This window comes from Sus scrofa, chromosome 8 (assembly GCF_054392235.1).
Source record: "Sus scrofa isolate SSC_HxYL_T2T_F1_AM1 chromosome 8, Sscrofa_HxYL_maternal_Yorkshire_Landrace_v2.0, whole genome shotgun sequence".
Lineage (NCBI taxonomy): Eukaryota > Metazoa > Chordata > Mammalia > Artiodactyla > Suidae > Sus > Sus scrofa.
This window is the reverse complement of record NC_139390.1, coordinates 133756164-133778111: the sequence shown is the minus strand read 5'-3', so window position 1 is coordinate 133778111 and position 21948 is coordinate 133756164. Positions and strand designations below refer to the sequence as shown.

The window sequence follows — 21948 nt, the reverse complement described above, 5'->3', positions numbered from 1 at the left end:
TATATACAATGGAATATTACTCAGCCATAAAAAAGACAAACTAATGACATTTACAGTAACATGGTTGGATCTAGAGATTCTCATACTAAGTGAAGTAAGCCAGAAAGAAAAAAGACATACCATATGATATCACTTATTTGTGGAATCTAAAATATGAAGATGTTCCTACCTAAAAATAATAAACAAACAAAAAACAGAAACAGAACAGAGATCATGGCCTTAAAGAGAAGACTTGGGGTTTCTGGAGGCAGGGGAGAAGAAGTGGGATGGATGGGCATTTTAGGAGTTTGGGGGGTGCAAACTGTTATATTTGGAATGGATGGGCAATAGGATCCTACTGTACAACACAGGGAAATGTGCACAATTGGGTCAATTTGTTGTACAACAGAACTTGACGAACACTGTAAATAAACCATTTTAATAACAATAAATTTCAAAAAGAAAAAATAAAACTACACTTTAGTCCTTATTAAAAAAATTAAAAAATAAAATTATGCACATGCATACTATTTAAGCACTAAAGTACTAAAAATTTATAGGTACAATTTTAATTAGTTAGATCTTATATATGACAACTCTGTGTATATGAGAGTAGGAAACACATGCATAGTTTATTTACAGTTAACTTATTCTAATCATTCTAGTAATGGAAGTCAGTAATATCTAATCAATATTTAACAAGAGATGATAATGCTATATGTTATGCTTTATTAAATAATAGACTATTTAATAAAATAATGTCCTATAAAAGTGAAAAAACACTATTCAATTCTTTTTTTTTTTTTTTTGTCTTTTGTCTTTTTTTTTGTTGTTGTTGTTGTTGTTGTTATTGTTGCTATTTCTTGGGCCGCTCCCGCGGCATATGGAGGTTCCCAGGCTAGGGGTTGAATCGGAGCTGTAGCCACCGGCCTACACCAGAGCCACAGCAACGCGGGATCCGAGCCACGTCTGCAACCTACACCACAGCTCACAGCAACGCCAGATCGTTCACCCACTGAGCAAGGGCAGGGATCAAACCCGCAACCTCATGGTTCCTAGTCGGATTCGTTAACCACCGCGCCATGACGGGAACTCCTCAATTCTTTAAAAATGTGCTTTGTGAAAAGCTTCATCTAAGCTCATCTCTGAATACCTATAAATTTTAATAAAACATGTATTTGATATAACAAAACTAATGTCTTTTACTTTAAGGTGATGTGTGAGTATGTACAACCACACACACAGCTGCACCTGGATATTTTATTATTAAATTTAAAATCTCCTTTTCAAAATACAAATCAACATACTTTTACTATTATAGGTCAAAATAGACCTGTAGAACTTCAAATCAAAAAACTATAATTCAATGTGTGAAACTAATATGGTCCATACTGACAGATAAAATTATATGCAGAGTGGAGGATTCAATTTAAACTAAGGTAAAGTGATGCAATCTCTGTCAAAATTCCAATGATATTTTCCTTAGAAAGAGGAGAAACAACTAAAATTTGTAAGCCACAAAGACCCTGAACAGCCAAAACAATTTGAGAAAGAAAAGCAAAGCTAGAGGTATTAAACTCCCTCACCCCTTGATTTAAAACTGTATTACAAAGCTATAGTAATTACAACAGTATGGTACAGGCATAAAAACAGACACAAATTAACGGAACAAACTAGACAGCCCAGAAACCCTTGCATATATGTCAATGAATTTATGAAAAAGAAACCAAGAATATACTATAGGGAAAGGACAGACTCTTTAATAAATGGTGTTAGGAAAATTGAATAGCAAAATTCAAGAGAATGAAACTAAATGACTAGCTTATACTATACACAAAAATCAAATAAAAATGGATCAACAATTTGAACATAAGACATGAAACCATAACACTCATAGAAGAAAACATAGCTAGTAAGCTCCTTGACATAGGTGTTGGTGATGATTTTCTGAAGCTGGCACCAAAAGCAAAAGCAAAAAAGCAAAAGCAAACAAATAGTACATCAAACTAAAAAGTTTCTGCACAACAAAGGAAGCTATCAACAAAACGAAAAGACAACCTACTGAATAGCAGAAAATATTTGCAAATTATATATGTGATAAGGCAAAAATAAACTCAAAATGGCTGAAAGACTTAAATATAAGACAGGACACCATCAAACTTCTAGAAGAAAACGTAGGCAAAACACTCTCTGACATCAATATCATGAATATTTTCTCAGGTCAGTCTCCCAAAGCAATAGAAATATGAGCAAAAATAAACCCATGGGACCTAATCAAACTGAAAAGCTTTTGCACAGCAAAGGAAACCAAAAACACAACTTACAGAATGGGAGAAAACAGTTTCAAATGATGCAACCGACAAGGGCTTAATCTCTAGAATATATAAGCAACTTATACAACCCAACAGCAAAAAAGCCAATCAATCAATGGAAAAATGGGCAAAAGACCTGAATAGACTGTTCTTCAAGGAACATATACAGATGGCCAGCAAACACATGAGAAAATGCTCAACATCGCTAATCATAAGAGAAATGCAAACCAAAACTACCATGAGATACCACCTCACACCAGTCAGAATGGCCATCATCAATAAGTTCACAAATAACAAGTGTTGGAGGGGTTGTGGAGAAAAGGGAGCCCTCCTGCACCATTGGTGGGAATGTAAACTGGTACAGCCACTATGGAGAACAGTTTGGAGATACCTTAGAAATCTATACATAGAACTTCCATATGACCCCGCAATCCCACTCTTGGGCATCTATCCGGACAAAACTCTACTTAAAAGAGACACATGCACCCGCATGTTCATTGCAGCACTATTCACAATAGCCAGGACATGGAAACAACCCAAATGTCCATCAACAGATGATTGGGTTCAGCAGATGTGGTATATATACACAATGGAATACTACTCAGCCATAAAAAAGAATGACATAATGCCATTTGAAGCAACATGGATGGAACTAGAGAATCTCATCCTGAGTGAAATGAGCCACAAAGACAAAGACAAATACCATATGATACCACTTACAACTGGAATCTAATATCCAGCACAAATGAACATCTCCACAGAAAAGAAAATCATGGACTTGGAAAATAGACTTGTGGCTGCCTGATGGGAGAGGGAGGGAGTGGGAGGGATCGGGAGCTTGGGCTTATCAGACACAACTTAGAATAGATTTACAAGGAGATCCTGATGAGTAGCATTGAGAACTATGTCTAGATACTCATGTTGCAACAGAACAAAGGGTGGGGAAAAAAAATGTAATGTATATAACTTGATCCCCTTGCTGTACAGTGGGAAAATAAAATAAAAAATAAATTAATTAATTTAAAAAATAATAAAATATATATATGTGATAAGGAGTTGATATGCAAAATATATAAAGAACTCATATAGCTCACTGACAAAAACATCCAATTTTAAAATGAGCAAAAGCCCTGATAAACATTTTTCCAAAGAAGACATACTGATGAATGTAACTAATGAAAATATGAATGTCACTAATCATCAGGGAAATGCAAGTCAAAACTACAATGAAATACACTTCACATCTGTTAGAATGGCTATAATCAAAAAGACAAGAAACGACAAGTGTTGGAGAGGATGTGAAGAAAAGGGAACTCTTGTGCACTGTCGATGAGAATATAAGTTAGAGCCACCATGTAGAGTTTTCTCAAAAAATTCAAAATATAACTACGATATGATCCAGCAATTCTATTTCTAGGTATTTATTAGAAGAAAACAAAAACACTAACTCCGAAAGATACATGGCATTATTTCCAATAGCCATAATAAGGAAACAACCTAAGTGTCCAATGATCGATTAATGAATAAAGAAATTATGGCATATATGTACATAAAATGGAATATTATTCAGCCATAAAAGGAATGTAATCTTACCACTCGCAACAACATAGACAGATCTCCAGGATTTATGCTAAGCAAAATATGTTAGACAGAGAAAGAAAAATGCCATATTATCTTTCTCATACATTTAATCTAAATTTTTAAAAAAAAATTAAAAGTAACAAAACAAGCTTATAGATACAGAGAACAAATTGGTGGCTGCCAGAGGCAGAGGGATGGGGGATGAGAGAAATGGGTAAAGGGGGGTCAAAAATAAATAAGACCGGCCAAAAAATACAGGAAATGGAGGCCCAAATGGAACAAAAATATGAAAAAAGGGAAATTTCTCTCTCTTTCTTAATTTCAAAAATTAGATAAAATGCCTTTAATATCTTCATTGCCTTCTGTTCTTAAAAATGTTTATTATTGCTATGTATCACATGCAATAAGCACTTAAACATTTCAGGAACAGATTCAATTTATGACAAAATTGTTTTTTTCTTCATGATAGACCACTCAATTGTAAAACTAAATAAGAGGGTTAAAACAATTAGCTGAATATGCCATAAAAGCAAACTATATTCGAAGAAGATTTTGAGTAGCATCGGTATACATATTTCATACAGGAAAAGGGACTGCAGCTCTCTGTTTCAACTCATTTTGTCAAAGCAGGAAATAACTCCATATCCTCTTGGCCTGAAAAGGAGATCTATTATTTACAATCTATTATCCTAAATGTAAAATGTATTTTCTCTCCTTCTTTTGGTCTTGGTGAATTACTGTATAGCATGATGATAAAAATGATTAATTATCTTAAAGAAGAGACTCTCCCAAAGAAATAAAAAAATCTTCCCAATTCCTTCTGTAAAATTCCTGTCACATCCAGATATCTACCTATGTTGTTTTTCAAATGCATGTGGAATGACAAGGAATTAATAAAATAGTTGCTGCTGCATCTTTCAACCATGTCAGAACTCTGGTCTCAGAGTGATAGAAGGCCAATCCCAATTAGTACCTAAAGCAAACTTTTCCAGAATCTTTTCAGCAAATTTACCCACAAAAGAGGGAAATTAAAGGGAAGTAATGGACCAGATTTTCACCATGAAGAAGGAGAAGGATAGTGCCTTGTATCTGGGCCAAGCATTTGCTTTGAGACTGTTGGTAACTTGCCATTCCATAAGGTGGTAAAAGTAATCTCTGCCAAGAAATGGTCACGGTGTTATGTTATAAACCTCTCATTGGAAAGAGTCTAGAATCAATGAAGATTTGGCCCTAGGGCTAAGGATTGCTCTCATCCTTTATATCAATACAACTCAACTGTGCAGAACCCTTCTTTATATAGCTCTGTATGACATTAAACATAGATCTTGGAAAACCTAAATCTTTAGGTATGATAGGAAGGGGCAGTCAAATAAACATTCGGCTTGACTAAAGCATTTGACAGAACCAGAGACTTGATAGTCAGCAGGGAATTGCTCTGCCAAAAATCAAATGAATCAAAGAACTTGCCAAGGAACCAGCTAGCGAGGAGGGAGGGTGCAGGCAGTCATTACAGAGCCCAAGTCACTCCTAGAAAATCTGTTCAAGTGCTTGGCTTCTGGGGGTTTAGGCTGCAAGCTGCCAAGTTTGTGGCCACAGCTGTTCATTTGAAGGGAGAAGCTGAGGTACACAAGACTGAAAGGGAAGAGTGGTCAAGAACACAACAATGTCAAATAAATCTTCTAAATGCAAAGTGAATTGTTTTCTTACTGTTATAACATGCAACTACTTTTGAGTGGAGGTGGTTACATTTTTCCCAGTTGCTATATGATGCACAATAGGAAAAGGATAAGCCACTGTGCAGAAAATTCTACAATACTCTTTGAAAATACCATCCTTGATGTTTTGGCAAATCCAGAATTATGCAGCAGGCAAAAATAGTTTGAGTAACCTATGCATATCCTTCCTCATTACAATGGAGCCTGCCGATTTAATGCCAACCCATAACCATTTAGGGATCAAGTTCTCTTTTCCTCCTAGAGTATGCCCTCAAAGACAAACCTTTTCTCTTATGTCACCCGTATCCTCAAAGGCGATCTTTCACAAGCTTCATTCTTACACACCTACCTTCTCCTCTACAATTGTTACAAAAGTAAAGTATAATTTCATTATTAACAAAGGCATATCTTATCTCTAGTCTGGTAATACCCTTGAGTTTTAAAGGTATATATACTAAGTATGGAGTTATTAAAAGCAAAATAGCCACCTCTCTAATGTTCAAGACAACAGAGATCAGTATCAGATTCCTTTTGAAAACCCTTAATAATGTGTGGGAGCTTAAAATGTATAGTGGCTTTTTTGAGATCCTTACTGCTAGACTTTTCCTTAATTAGATACCAGTAGTCTGATAATAAGCTGAGTATCTGGGAGATGTTAGCACCTTGTATTCTTCTCTTAAAGTATGTTGAAGGTATCTACTTAACTAAGGAGTTCAGGGAAATGTAAGCTAACACCAGGAGTGTAAGATCGAAAGGCAGCCTGATCAAGAACTGCGCATGTGGGCTGTTCACCAGTATGGTGATCAGAAACCTTCCCCTAATGCTTTGAGAGTTACTCATTTCTTTATAGGTTTTTCTATTTTTTCGGAAAGTATTTGAGCTAATTTTTTTTTTTTGGTAAGTATTTGAGCTAATGTTTATTTTTAATAAAAATACACTTAGTTAATGCCTGCTACTTTAAGTCCAATGATTTTTTCAACTCACTAAAAATTATCCAGAATGATGTTTGGTCTTTTGGCTACTGCAGAAGGCAAACTTACTTCTGAAGAAATGAAAATTTAAATGGATCAAGTATATGGGAGTGTTTGAATTGTCCAGAGTGAAGAAAGGGGACCAAGTTTTATGGGAAGATTAAAGTAGTTTCTGTCTTTATCTCTTCAATTCAGAAAATAATACTTTACTGTGTACCTAGAATGCACCAAGCATGAGTGATACCAAAATGGATAAGATACTTTCTTTCTTTGATTTAATAAGTACTATTTTTGTACCCGGCACAGACACTTGCAAATCATTTTTAAGTGTGATATCTCATTTGATGCTTATAGGTATCCAGTGATGTGGATACCATTTCCATTTAGCCTGATATAAAATTCCATAAATCTATTTTATTGATGAAACCACATTATAAATATTAATAAGCCTTAATACAATAGTAGCATACATATCATACATCTTGTGCCCATAAAGAGTTTTTATGGTGCTAATTTAGGTGTCTTATTCTCAATTTCATTATAATTCTACAACTAAAAGTAGGTCTTTTGATGCCATAATAATATTAAAATCCCAATTTATTCAACACTTTTAAAGCCGTAATATTAGGGGGGAGAATCTATGATTCTCTCTCTCTTTCCCCCACTCCTCTCTCTCCCCCCCTCCCTCCCTCTGTATTTTTTTTCAACTAAGCATTTGACCTTTTTATAAGTACTCTAAAATATTCATCTGTCAGGAAGAAGATTAGAAGTTGTTACAGGACTAACACAGAGAAAACGGTGAGTAATACTCTACTTCTAGCATGTGAAAATGGGACCCTGAAGTAGGAAACAGAACATAATCTTGAGAAAGGACTGCCTAACAATCTCTCTCTAGTCTTATAGCTTGCCAGGATCCAAGCCTAGAAGATCTTGCTCACAGAGTTCTGAAAAAATAACCCAGGTGCCTCTAATAATAAATCAAGGAAACACAGAGCTCAATGGTAGAGGCAGTTTAGGAAGTATCATATAAGCAGAGATCATTACAAATATGTAACAGCTGTTTCAGCACAGGCTCAGGTCATTTAGAGGAGACATTGGCCATAGTTGAGGAGCAGAACTAATGCTAAGGCAGAACTAATCCTTTTGTCTCTGGATAATGGGATACACAGTGGGTGCCACAGAGGACTGGTTGGGTGACTTGGGGGTTTGGAGGAATTTCAGAGCAATGGACACTTACCAAACAATATAAAATGATCAGTTTTATCACCTGGTTTGATCCTACCATTGTGTACCATTTGAAGCAAAGAAACAAACAATATTTTTAAAAAGATATACTGTTTCAAAAAAAAAAAACACATAGAAATGGCATTAAAGGAGACTGATCAAGAACCACTTTAGTTTGAGGCTGTCTGAGTTAGTGACATCTGAATTGAAATCTGGATAACAAGAGGAAGGTGTAGTGGAAAAATGTGGGGAACAATATTTTAGGAGTTGTGGGAGAGCTGTCTACAGGGGAAAGCTTGGGGAATTATGATTAAAAATATAAAACACTATAGAAATTTGAAGGCAAACTCTAATGTCTCAATGAGAGGTCATTAATTACAATAGAAAATATGCCACAATGAATTGTGTATAGATCAGAGCCTGGTTTTCTAGGTGCTGAGAGCCTTTTGAAGTATGACTATGTTCAGTATGAGATCAAGTATTTGCAACCACTTGGTTACTAGCCTGTTGTATCCACACTCTTAGATTATTTTTGTCTGACAATGAATCTGTGTTTGGCCATACACTTTGCTTTAGCAAAGCAAATGTGATGCAATGAAAGTCTTTAAAATTTGTTACACCTCGGGGCTTACTTTCTCTTCCTGCTTTTGGAAACCAGAGATCACTATGTGGAGAAGTCCATCTAAGCTACTAAAAGATAAGGGACCACTCAGAGCAAAGGGACTCAGCTAACATTGCCAACTCAAGCCACCTGCCTGCTGCAGCCTCCACCTGGACCATCCCATCCAAGAACCATCCAGCCAATGCACAGAACCATCTGAAATATATTTACTACTTTAAATCACTACGTTTTGTGATGGTTTACTATACAGCAAAAATGGGCTAATACTTGGCCAAAGGGGAGAAATGTGTGAGTAGCAACTATCTGATGTAAAAGCGAAATATACTGCAGGAAAAAAAAAATGCTTAGATACCTGGATCCTGAGATAGTAACTCTATCAATAACAAGACAAATTGCCAAGAAATTTAATTAACTTCTATTCCAACTCCAGAAAAATAAAATAAGGAGGATAAATTCTGTGCCAGGCATTGTGGAAAGTGCTAGGGTATTATTCTTAAAAATCTCTTCCTTCAGGCTATTCAGAGATTCAGGATAGGGGGAGGGTGGAGGGCTGCATTATTAATGGCTTATTTCAGAGTTGTGTCAGTTCCCAGGGACCAGAATCTCCCAACTTCAATCAAGTTTTCAAAACTATGGAGCAAACCACATTTCATTTCTCTTTTCTCTTCTGAAAACAGCTTTGTCCCTCATATTACATTGTTCTCTATTATTAGTACATATGCACAAATGCTTTTAAGTATTTTTAAAATATTCCTCTTCACAGATTTTAGAGAATGATAATTTTAGAAATAATTACCATTGATATTAAAGTGTAATGATTGAAAACATTATAACTCTGACTTACAGATGTACTCAACCCTCCTTCTACTGCTCCCTCCCTTGCCCACCATTTACCTGCTTCAGTAGGAGAATGGACCAAAGAATGAATACATTATCCTCACATACTCGGTCCTCTTAAAGTGGACATTGGAGCAGAATAAGAATGGCTGCAAAAGGAAAAAGAATTTATAAAGAATATAAATTGGCAATTGCTTTTACCTTTTTTTTTTTTTTTACCATTTTCTACATTCTCTTCTACAGAAAAATAAATTTTTATCTCCCCTGGTCATGTTCTTCCCTACATAAAACCCCACACAAACTCCTCTTTGCAGTACTCTACAGGCATGTCGCTGTAAGGCGTCACTTAAAATCAGAAGGAAGGAACCAAAGAGCCCATGTTCCCCACAGATTTTGACCTTTCTCCCTGTAGCTGCAACTACTCAAATGAAGGTGCAATTATGAATATTTAATATTATTCCTTTCTTATATCCTGCATTCCCTTCCATGACTCTCCATCCCTGCTCCAAGTTATTTTTTATACATAGTTTGTTATTTAAAAGTTTTTTAAAATAAGGTCTTATTTATTTTATAGCAATAGGTTTTTATTTAATGGACTGAAAACACTGTAGGAATCTGTGTTCCTCATGGAATTCAATAAAAAAAGATAAGACATGTACACATGACTTTCTATTTCCCAAACTGCATTTCTCTGTGGAATGCAAGTGTCTGTGTAGTCTTCTACCTTTTTAGGCTTAAGACAATTCACAGTTTTTCCCGAAGATTGGGTTAAAAAGCAAAATTTAAACCAAATGTTTTGAAATGATCATTCCTACAGGATGGAGAAGAAAGATGTTGCTAATAAGGACAAGCTGTAGGCAAAATTATAAATAGTGATTTCTAAATGCGTTGTCATATTTTCCCTATGTCATCAGGCACTTCCTCTCAAATTCACGGAATCAGGATATCCCCAAAATGCTTTGAGCTCTGTAGTGTGATGAATCATTGGATCCCATATTTCTTGAATTTGATTATAAACATTAAAAGTTATTTTCATATCACTCTTCCTACTCATTCCCAATTTTTCCAGGTTCCTTGCTTTTCAAAAAATGTGCAAAATCTACAGATTCAGTGCAAATCCCTATTAAATTACCAATGACATTTTTCACATAACTAGAACAGGATAAAAATTTTGTCTGGAATCACAAAAGACCCCAAATAGCCAAAACAATCTTAAGAAAGAAAAAAATAGAGCTGGAGGAATCAGGCTACCTCACTTAAGACTATACTACAAAGCTAAGTCATCAAAACAGTTGCATGAAAACAAACATAGATCAATGGAACAGAATAGAAAGCCCATAAGTAAACCCAAGTACATATGGGCAGTTAATCTATGACAAAGGAGACAATAATATACAATAGAGAAAAGACAGTCTCTTCAATCAGTGGTGCTGGGAAAACTGGACAGCTACATGTAAAAGAATGAAACTGGAACACTCTCTAACACCATACACAAAAATAAGCTCAAGATGAAAAAGAGACCTAAATGTTAGACCAGATACTATAAAATTCCTAGAAGAAAATATAGGCAGAACACTCTTCAGCATGAATTGTGGCAATATCTTTCTTGAGCTACCTCCTAGAGTAATGAAAATCAAAACAAAAAAATAAACCATTGGGACCTAATTAAAATTAAAAGCTTTTTACACCAAAAGGGAACCATTAGCAAACAAAAATATGACCCAAAGAATGGGGAAAAAAAATCTTTGCAAACAAAGCAAACAGCAAAGGATTAATTTCCAAAATATAAAAATATCTCATACAGCCTTATATTTAAAAAAAATCAAGAGCAGGATCAAGATGGCAGAGGAATAAGACATGGTGCTCACCTTCTCCTGTGGAACGATTCACACAGAATATCTACTGAATGCTGGCAGAAGACCTTCCACCTCCAAAAAGGGCAAGAAACCCTCCACATAACTGGGTAGAATAAAAGGAAAAAAGGAGGGGGGGTAAGAGTCAGGAAGAGACCTGAGAGGGAGGTGTTAAAGAGGAAAGGAATCTGACCATGGGCAGGCACCTAACTGATGGGAGACAGAGGAGTAAATGCAAGCCTCAGAGAAAAGCAGCTGGACTGAGGAGGGGAAAGCAGAGAGAGGGCTGCACAGACCTTTGGTACTACTGCCCCCTGACACCACAGCCTGAGACACTCTGGCAGGGGCTGGGTGATGGGAGGTCAGTTCTGGGCAGAGGACTAAAGGGTTGTCTGTGTGGAGACAGCACGGTGGGCTAGGCAGTGGTGCGCCCCAGACAAGGCAGCACAGGAGGAGGTCTGGGCCCACAGGAGAAGCAAGGCACCATTGTTGGGGAGGCTGAGAGGAGGAGGAGCAGAGCAGCCATAGGAATATCTTTACACACATGTGGACTATCTGGCAGTGGGCACCTCTTGTACAGGCTATGGGTGGTAGGGACAAACTGCCACAGCCATCTTAGACTGGATAGGTGGGCATGGCCCACCACCCTAGGGGTCCATGAACAGGCAACACCTGTGGTCCCAGTCACCTCAGGGATTGCCACAGACAAGGGCACTGCAACTGAGTACCACCTGTTGTTGTTCTCACTACCCTGGAAATGCACACACCCTGCTGTAAAGCTTCTGCCAAAGGCCCTGGGTGCTGCCTACATCTGCCCAAGTGTCACTGCCAATTCCCAGGGCCCAGCGACCAGAAGTAGCCTCCACCACCTCCCTGAGGGTCCTCACCACTGGCAAGGGTCCAGCGAACAGACACTGGGTACAGACCCTGCCATTTTCTCCATCTCCCTGTAAGCACGTGCAGTCCATACACCAGCACACCACCTATCAAGGGGATAACAGTCTGCACACACTGAGAAAAGAGACAGCAAGCATCCAAACCAAAACCAGATCTCGCGCCACAAAAAAAATTAAAAAAAGCAGGCCCTCACAAATTACCCAGGTGTGCTCTTCCATATAAATTGCTCATCAAGACTACAGTAGTTGTTTTCCCTGAACTCACAGGATAAGAAAAAATATAAGCAAAATAAATAAGCTCAGGAACCATTCCTAGTTAAAAGAACATTTTTAGCCCTAAAGGAGAAAATGATGAAACAGACCTCTGCAGTCTAACAGACATCAAGATCAAAAAGGAGACAGTGAAAACTGTGAAGGAATTAAGAGTGAATACGAAGGATTTAAGAGCTGATATGAACAGTAATGCAGATTAATTTTAAAAGGAACTAGAAAATATAAGGAGAAGACAAAAAATTATAAAATTCATTTGCAGAGACACAAACTGAGTTAAAGGCATTGAAGAGCATAATGAGTAATGCAGAGAAATGAGTAAGTGACTTGGAGAATAGAATGTAGAAATCACCTAAGCAGGAAAGCAGACAGAAAAAAAAAATGAAAGCAATATGAGATCTATGGGATAATATAAAGTGGGCCAATCTATACATAATAGGGATTCTAGAAGGAAAAGAAAAAGAAGAGGGGATTGAAAATATATTTGAAGAAATTATGGCTGAAAACTTTCCAAATCTAGAGCAAACAGATACTGAGATACAGGAAGCGCAGAAGTTCCCAAACAAGTCGAACCCAAAAAGACTCACACCAAGACATATTATAATAAAAATGGCAAAATGTAAATACAAGGAGAGGCTTATAATGGCAGCAAGAGAAAAACAAGGAGTTAATTATAAGGGAAAATCCATAAAGCTATCAACTGGATTTCTCTACAGAAACACTACAAGCTACAAGAGTGGAAAGATATATTCAAAATTCTAAAAGGGAAAAATTTGCAGCCTAGAATATGCTACCCAGCAAGATTATCATTTTAAATAGAAAGAGAAACAAAGAATTTCTCCAACAAACAAAGAGGAAAAGAATACAGCAATACTAAACCCATTCTAAAAGGAATATTGAAAGATCTCCTCTAAATAGGGTAGTAGTAAAAAGATATAGGGAGGAGGAAATCAAAATTGGAAAGTAATCACATAAATAACCCAAGATACATACCTTAAGGAAAAAAAAACTATTTGTAAAAGTGACAATAAAAACAAGGAACAGCAAAAGGATAAACATGAAGATGTAAAAAAGAACACCAAAATCATAAAATGTGGGGAAGGAAAGGAAGAAAATGTAGACTTTAAATAATGATTTTTATTTTTTCTATTCTAGTTTGTTTACAATGTTCTGTCAATTTTCTCCTTACAGCAAAGAGACCCAATCACACACACATATATATAAACTCTTTTTCTCACATTATCCTCCATCATGTTCCATCACAAGTGACTAGATATAGTTCCCTGCGCTATATGGCAAGATCTCATTGCTTACTCATTCCAAATGCAATAGTTTGCATCTATCAACCCCAATTTCCCAGTCCATCACACGCCCTCCCCCTCCTCCTTGGCAACCACAAGTCTGTTCTCCAAGTCCATGTGTTTCTTTTCTGTGGAAAGATTCATTTGTGCAATATATTAGATTCCAGATATAAATGATATCATATGGTATTTGTCTTTCTCTTTCTGATTTACTTCACTTAATATGACTCTCTAGTTCCATCCATGTTGCTGCAAATGGCATTATTTTGTTCCTTTTTATGGCTGAGTACTATTACATTGTGTATATATACCACATCTTCTTAATCCTTTCATCTGTCGATGGACATTTAGGTTGTTTCCATGTCTTAGCTATTGTGAATAGTGCTGCAATGAACAAAGGGGTGCAGGTATTTTTTCAAGGAAAGTTTTTCCCAGCTATGTGCCCAAGGGTGGGATTGCTGGGTCATATGGAATGGATAGTGCAGAAATACAAAAAAAAGTTAAGAGAATACTATAAACAAATTTGACAACCTAGAAGAAATGGACAATTTTCTTGATACATACAGCCCACCAAAATTGAATCAAGAGGAAACAGATTAATTGAACAGACTAATCACTAGAAATGAAATTTAATATGAAATAAAAACACTCCCTTCAAATAAAAGTCTAGCACCAGATGGCTTCACAGGTGAATTCTACCAAACATACAAAGAGGAACTTATACACATTCTTCTTAAACTTCTCCAAAAGGTTGAAGAAGAAGGAACACTCCAAAAGACATTCCACGACATCACCATCACCCTAATACCAAATCAGAAGACAAAAATACTACCAAAAAAGATAATTATAGACCAACATCTTTGATGAATATAGACAAAAAAAAATTCTCAACAAAATTTTAGTCAACTGAATGCAACAACACACAAAAAAGTTCATACACCATGACCAAGTGGGATTCATCCCAAGTTCACAAGGATGGTTCAACATGTACAAATCAATCAATGTCATACACCACATTAACAAAAGTCAAAAACCACAAAATGATCTCAACAGAGAAAAATCAATTGACAAAATCCAACGTCCATTTTTATTTATTTATTTATTGTCTTTTTGCCTTTTCTAGTACCGCTTCCACGACATATGGAGGTTCCCAGGCTACAGGTCTAATGGGAGCTGTAGCCACCGGCCTACACCAGACCCACAGCAACGTGAGATCCAAGCCGCACCTGTGAACTACCCCACAGCTCACAGCAAAGCTGGATCCTTAACCCACTGAGCAAGGCCAGGGATCAAACCTGCAACCTCACGGTTCCTAGTTGGATTCATTAACGACTGAGCCACAACGGGAACTCCCAACATCCATTTATGATAAAAACTCTTACTATATTGGGTATAGAGGGAACATATCTTAACATAATAATGCCATTTATGACAAACCTACAACCAATATAATATTCAATGGAGAAAAGCTGAAATCTGAAGAAGGCAAGGATGCCCACTCTCACCATTTTATTCAATACAGTATTGAATACAGTCCTAGCCACAGCAATCTGACAAACAAAAAAAAAGTGTATCCAAATTGGAAGAAAAGAGGTAAAACTGTCATTCTATGCAGATGATATGATGCTATATATAGAAAATCCTAAGGACTCCACACAAAAACTACTCAAACTAATCAATGAATTCACCAAAGCAGCAGGATACAAGATTACCATTCGGAAATTGTTTGCATTTCTGTATACTAATAATGAAAATAAAAGCTGTATGTATATAAACTGTATGTGCCATAACAAGAACTTCTATAACAACTTTAAATGGAGTATAATCTATAAAAATATCGAATCAGTCTATGACATGCCTGAAACTAATACTGTAAATAGACTATAATAAATATATGAAATGAAAGGAAATTTGATGGAAAATAAATAAGAAAAGCACTAGGTTAAAATAACTGGAAAAAAAATAAAACTAACCCAATTGTTTAAAATGGATAAATGTTTCATTTTGTTTTGTTTTGGCTGCACCTGTGGCATGGACAAGTTCCCAGGCTCAAACACCTGCCAACTTGTAACCAAACCACAGCAGTGAAAACACTGGATCCTTAAACGCTAGGCCACCAGGGAACTCCTAAAATGGGCAAATGTTTTATATAGTTTTTTCACTTAGGTAGGAATACAAATGGTCAATACATAACATTACTGAGTCTACAAACAATGCTAGAGAGGGTGTTGAGAAAAGGGAATCCTCCTACACTGTTGGTGGGAATGTAAATTGGTACAATTACTATGGAAAACAGTATGGAGGTAACTTAGAAAACTAAATATAGAACTATCAGAAGACCCAGCAATACCACTCCTGGGTATCTAGCCAGACAAATTTTTCATTCAAAAAGATACGTGCACCCCTTTGTTCACTGGAGCACTATTCACAATAGCCAACACATGAAATCAAATCATCTGTCTGTCTACAGATGAATGGATTAAGAAGATGTAGTACTCAGCCATAAAAAAGAACAAATTAATGCCATTTGCAGCAACATGCACAGAATCAGAGATTTTCACACTAAGTGAAGTAAGTCAGAAAGAAAAAAGACAAATACCATATGATATCACTTACATGTGGAATCAAAAATTTGGCACAATGCACTTACCTACAGAAAGGAAACGAATTCATGGATACAGAGAACAGACTTGTGGTTGCCAAGGGAGCAGGGGAAGGAGTGGGATGGATTGGGAGTTTGAGGTTAGTAGATCTGATAAATGTTGGAAGATTACATTTAGAATGGTAGGCAATGAGGTCCTGCTGTATAGCACAGGGAACTATATCTAAGCGCTTGTGACAGGGCATGGTGGAGGATAATATGAGGAAAAGAATGTGTGTGTGTGTGTGTGTGTGTGTGTGTGTGTGTGTGTGTCTGAGTCACTTTGCTCTACAGCAGACATTCACAGGACATTGTAAATTAACTATAATTTTTAAAAAAACTTAAAAAAAGCAAGCAACGCAATCAAAACATGGTCAGAAGGTCTAAACAGACATTTATCTAATGAAGACAGACAGATGGCCATAAAGGACATGAAAAGATGCTCAACTACAATATTTTTTAGGGAAATACAAATCAAAACTACAATGAGATATCGCCTCACACCAGTCAGAATGGACATCAACAAAAATCCTACAAAGAATAAACGCTGGAGAGGGTGAGGAGAAAAGGGAACCCTCTTACACTGTTGGTGGGAATGTAAGCCAGTGCAGCCACTATGGTGAACAGTATTGAGGTTCCTGAAAAAACTTAGTATAGAACTACCATTTGACCCAGCAATCCCACTCCTGTGCATCTATCCAGAGAAAACCATAATTCAAAAATATACTTGCACCCCAACGTTCATTGCAACACTATGTACAACAGCTAAAACATGGAAGCAACCAAAATGACCATCAACAGACAACTGGATAAAGATGTGGCCCATATATACAATAGAATATTATTCAGCCATAGAAGCATGAAATAATGCCATTTGCAGCAACATAGATGGATGTAGAAATTATCATACTAAGTGAAGTCAGATAAAGAAGGACAAATATCATATGAAATCAGTAATATGTAGAATAGAAATGATACAATAAAACTTACAAAACAGACTCAAAGATTTCGAAACTAAACTTATGTTTACCGAAGGGGAAGAATGCCAGGGTGGGGGATAAATTATGGGGTTGCGATTGTTAAATGCACACTGTTACACATGAAATACGCAGGAAATAGGGACTTACTGTATAGTACAGGGAAATTTACTCAGTACTAAGTGGTAACCTATATGGGAAAAGAATCAAAAAGTAATGGATATATGTATAACTACTGATTTACTTTGCTCTACACCTGAAATTAACACAATTTTGTATATTGACAATACACCAATATTTTTTTTTTAATGTGCACAAAGTAATTTGAGTAAAGACACTCTTATTACTATATATACTCTTCACTATTTTTCACTCAGGGCTTCACATCATGCCCTATATTAGCTGATCTGCTACTTTTTGCATTCTGAATCCCCCATTCCCAGAAACAAGAGAAGTTATATAAGTTCCAGTGGGACAATGATTTTCAGCTGCAGGGAGCAAGGCCGTTTACCATGGCTGATTCAGTGCACATCCCCAAAGGTTTCTCTTCACACTGGGCCTTAGTAATCTCATCTCCTTGGAAGTGTGCATTGACATCTGCGTAACCAAAACAGCCACTCTGAAATTACTGTACCACAATTTAAAGCTCCAAACTATGGTACTATTGTTTACTGTAGAGATTGTAGGGAATTGCTTAGGTATAAATAAGCAAAATTACCTTCACAAACCTAAAGAAAAAATGAAACGTATGGAAGAGCACAGACGGTAGGAAGAAAAGTAGGCCCTCACGAAGGTCTGGGATGAAGAACCGCAGGTTCAGGGAGTTCCCCTTGTGGCGCAGGGGAAACAAATTCGACTAGGAACCATGAGGTGGCGGGTTCAATCCCTGGCCTCGCTCATTGGGTTAAGGATCTGGCGTTGCCATGAGCTGTGGTGTAGGTCTCAGACACGGCTCAGATCCGGTGCTGCTGTGGCTCTGGCGTAGGCTGGCAGCTGTAGCTCTGATTAGACGCCCTAGCCTGGGAACCTCCACATGCCGCTATTGTGGCCCTAAAAAGACAAAAAAAAAAAAAAAAAAAAAAGAATGACAGGTTCAGAAAGCAGTATTACTCTCTGGGTTTCATAATGCTCTGTGGTCTTCTAACTCTCTTCCTGCAGATGGCCTTGCTCTAGTTCTCTCTAGCTCCAGTTCTCCATACATCCCAGCTCTATTGCCAAGAGTCACCAGAAATCTTTACTCTAATTTCAAATTTCTATGATAAGGAATTTGGTTAATCAAGCTTGGACCATGCGTCCTCTTCAACTGTGGCCAAAAAGCAGGATTAAACAAGCCTCTGTTCTCTCACTTGAAATTCTGGGAGCTAAAACAGCGAACTCAATGAGAAGGAACATGAGGGTGGAAAGGAAATTCTGGACATCACCAGGAAACTAGACATATATAAATTTGCTCATTATTTTCCCCAAATACAAACCAATAACTTCTTATAACCTGAGTATCATGTTCTTCTATGTTCCACGAAATGTTCAAATTTTTTTTACATATTTATCATATAATTATCATGTAAAATACATGATTTAAGTCTTAATATGCTCATTTTATGGACAAGAAGTCAAAGTTTAGTATATTTAATTAATTTTCCTGAGGTCACATAGCCAAAAGGAGCTACTTTTCCATTTGCTCTATTTGTCTTGCCACCATGTCTCTCAGAGGGAGGTTTCTTTTTAATTCTCTAGAAACACCCAGCTTGGTGACATGGATAGAGTAGGTAAGCTAAGATACTAGCTTAACTGAATTGAATGAAGTGTTGAAGAAAATGAACTATTAGGTAACTTGGGTCTTTGTAAATATGGCATGGTACAAGGGTTACAGAGAACTATGGGAACTGTTTTTATATTTAAGTTGGCCTTTTGTGACTATATGAAAGCAGCTGTTTTCAAAGGTTTTGAGATTATCCTGCTTTACAAATGAGCAGTTCTCCACAGTGAGCCATGGTAGATAAGCCAATTCATTTATATTCCAAAGCACTTTAAATAAAAACCATAAAAGTACAGTACATTATTGTAAAAGACATTTTTGTTTGCATTTACATGTTGTTGGACTATTTTTAAATGTACTTATTAGGATTAGTTTCAATTCATTGTTGAAAAAATAATTTGTATTAAATTGATTTATCTGAATCACAGAAACTAAGAAATTAAATTTTTTGAAAGAATATCTTCAAAACTAATGAGATATTTCAAGGCAAAATCCAATTGTATGATTTAAGGAACACATTTCCTTCTTATTTGCTTAAATGCTAGTGGAATTTACCAAGAATTTACTATAATATTTGCTAAGATTAGATGAGCAGGTGTGGCATGTTATATTTCACTAAGGTTAGTGACCACCTGTGCTTAAGGAAATGCTTTTTAACTTGAATGCCATTCAGATGTATTTTTCAAATTTTGATTTCATCCAAATCTTCCATAGGACATCAAAGATGTCTTTACCACTAATCAGGAACTAATCAGGAAGGGCATTATTGCAAGCAATATGCCTACAAAATGACCAAGGTAGTATCATGATGTAAAATCTGCTGGACAATATCCAAGGCAGTACAAACCAAATTGGATTCCTAAATGTTTGATCTGATCTACTTGTGAAGACAACAACAATGCAAGAGAAAAGCAAACTGTGAGTGTCTGTCTGATTGATGGCCTATGTTCAGCTTCTATCATGGCGAGCAAAAGTCAAACTAATCAGGCCAATAATATCCTGAGAGATATTAATCGAACAGTGTTAGGGCTGGAAGGGACTTTGGGGATCAGCTGGTGAAGGCCCTCACTTAATAATTCAGTAAACCCAGTCTCAGAAAGAACACATTTTACTCGAAGTTTCACGTTGAGTTATTGGAAAAACCAAGCTGAAGCTTCATATTTCCTGCCTCCAAACCACTGTTTTTTCAGTTAGCAATTTTCTAGACCACGGGTTAAAGAATGGGAGGGATGAGTTCTGAGGAAGGAATGGAGCACTAAGAAAAAAAGAAGAAGAAGAAGAAGAAATGCTACTTTAAGGATGTTGGTGCCCTGTGATATTTTAATGACAGATTAATTTTTGCTTAGTGTTCTACTCATGATACGTCTACCTAAATATTTACCTACAAGAGACTAAGAAGTTATTACAGGACACTAAGTTCCATTTTCTCTCAAGAGCCATTTTTCATTCTGTTCAATTAATTGCCTCATCATAATGTGGTTATATCTTTTGTTGAGTGTATACTCATATTATCTTCTTCACATTAAGATAAAACCTTAATTTATTCAGTGGAGTGCTAGACCTGGCCTATACCCATATAGGAGTCAATTATTAAATTTCCAGGAACTTTGTGAGTTAGTGGGTAAATATAGGCATTACTAGAAATTGAATTATATAAACTTAGAGTGAAATAAATTACATTAAAACCATACAGGAGTTCCCGTCGTGGCGCATCGGTTAACGAATCCAACTAGGAACCATGAGGTTGTGGGTTCGGTCCCTACCCTTGCTCAGTGGGTTAAGGATCCGGTGTTGCCGTGAGCTGTGGTGTAGGTCACAGACGTGGCTCGGATCCTGCGTTGCTATGGCTCTCGCATAGGCTGGCAGCTACATCTCCGATTCGACCCTTAGCCTGGGAACCTTCATATGCCGTGGGAGCGGCCTAAGAAATGGCAAAAAGACAAAAAAAAATAAATAAAACTATACAGCTAAATGCTTAAAAATCATAATGTCCTGTTTATTTTACTACATTTTACTGGTATATATTATTCACTACTTACTATTATCTATTTTAGTATTATTTTGAGGTTAATTGCATCTGTCCTACCTGTATGGTAGAAATACTGCCTAATGTAGCATGCTACACAAATCCTTTACCAACTTTCAATCAGTCATATAAGTTTGTAGCTGAAATCAGCCACAGTGAGAGTATTTATACCACAGAAATCAGCAAACACTACAAACCAGGGCTTGATACATTGATTTTTTTTTTTTTTTCTACTTCCAGAGAACTGATTGTTGCATTTACCAGCACAGGAGTGCTTATAATCCACTTACTTTCCACTTTGCACCTTGAGATCTCAAGTCAGCCACCACTTTTAAACAAAAGTCCTAACTTACCTAATGCATTTTAATTTTCTAGCAGACTGGTGCATGCTTGTGTATTTGTTCATAGGATGTCATAGTTTGATACAAGGCAGGAAGCTGGGCCATGGAGGCAAAGAGACCAAAGTCCCTATCCTATTCTTGCCAACTTGTGACTTTTCTTAACCTCCCATAATTTAGTTTCCTTACATACAATGTATAGATATAATAATACCTATCTCATAGTGTTGTTTTGAAGGTTAAATAGGACAAATGACATAAAATACTTGAAACATTAGTTGCATTAGTACACAATTAATAAACACTAATACATTCTTATTCAATAGTAAACGGAAATTTCTGTATATCTAAAAACAATAGCAGCAACACCACCAAAAAAAAAAAAAAAAAAAAAAAAAATTCCTAAACCAGCCTCATGTATATGAATTTGCATTTGAAGCCAGGCTTATACGGACACAGTAAGATTAAATTTGACTGAGAATTTGCCACAGAGGTTACACACATGCAAGGAGCAATGGTCTATAAATACTAGCACCACGACGTGGAGCCCATGTAATAAAGTGGACCAGACCACAGAATCTTTGAGTCCACCACACATATAAAAAAATACAGCCTTGGATTAGCTCCATCAAAGTGTGAATATGAAGTA

General features: G+C 36.6%; 1 long non-coding RNA gene across 2 annotated transcripts in view; it reads right to left on the bottom strand.

Moving 5' to 3' along the window:
• Positions 1 to 21948, bottom strand: part of LOC110261993 (uncharacterized) — a 517032-nt gene that overhangs the window by 453337 nt on the left and 41747 nt on the right. For both annotated transcript variants that reach the window (XR_014813365.1, XR_014813364.1), the window contains one exon: positions 9299 to 9390. This is a non-coding gene — a long non-coding RNA (uncharacterized LOC110261993). The remainder of the gene's footprint in view (positions 1 to 9298; positions 9391 to 21948) is intronic.